This window comes from Phyllostomus hastatus, unplaced genomic scaffold (genome assembly GCF_019186645.2).
Source record: "Phyllostomus hastatus isolate PE091 unplaced genomic scaffold, TTU_PhHast_1.1 phas_contig_80, whole genome shotgun sequence".
In the NCBI taxonomy this organism is placed as follows: Eukaryota; Metazoa; Chordata; class Mammalia; order Chiroptera; family Phyllostomidae; genus Phyllostomus; species Phyllostomus hastatus.
In genome coordinates, this window is record NW_025333960.1 from 31,278,828 (window position 1) to 31,279,546 (window position 719).

At 39.5% G+C, this 719-nt stretch overlaps 1 non-coding gene across 1 annotated transcript; it reads right to left on the bottom strand.

The window, feature by feature from the left end:
* Positions 1-268: 268 nt before the first annotated feature.
* LOC123826515 lies at positions 269-375 on the bottom strand. Its single transcript, XR_006787079.1, has one exon. It is a non-coding gene; the product is annotated as a U6 spliceosomal RNA (small nuclear RNA).
* Between the last annotated feature and the right edge of the window lie 344 nt (positions 376-719).

Here is a 719-nt window from a genome sequence, read left to right on the forward strand (position 1 = left end):
ACAAAGGGATGATTCATGTCCTAGGAAGGAGCAGGACAATGAAAAATTTCATCATGCTACTCAGAACAGAATGCAATTTAAAACTTATGAATAGTTTATTTCTGGAATTTTCCATCTGATATTTTCAGACCTTGATCGACCATGGGCAACTGAAGGCATGGAAAGTGAAACCGTGGATAGAGGGGGACCATTGCATTGTGAAAGGATTCCATAATAAATTTAGTAAATATCCATCATCTCACACAAATAAAAAATTCTTTTCCTTGTAAAAATAATGGAACACTTTGCGAATTTGAATGGCATCCTTGCACAGAGACCATGCTAATCTATTCTGTATCTTGCCGATTTTAGTATATGTGCTGCCGAAGCGAGCACTTATTTCCTTTCTTAAACAACTTTTTGTTTTTCCAAGAACTAAAAGTTGTAAGACTTTATAGTTTGCCTAGATTTCTATATACATACCATTGATTCTTCCTCAAACTTTCTGATGGTGCTACTAAGATACCCTGGAGTTTACGGGTGTCAAACTCATTTTCACCAGGGGCCACATCAGCCTTGTGGTTGCCTTCAAAGGGTTGAATGTAATTTTAGGACTGTGTAAATGTAACCACTCCTTAAGTAGGGACAAGGAGCTTGGCACTGCTGCTGGGTAGAAACAAGGTGCCAGGCCATATAAAGCAAGGTGGAGGGTGGGATTCGGCCTGAGGGCCTTGTGTTTG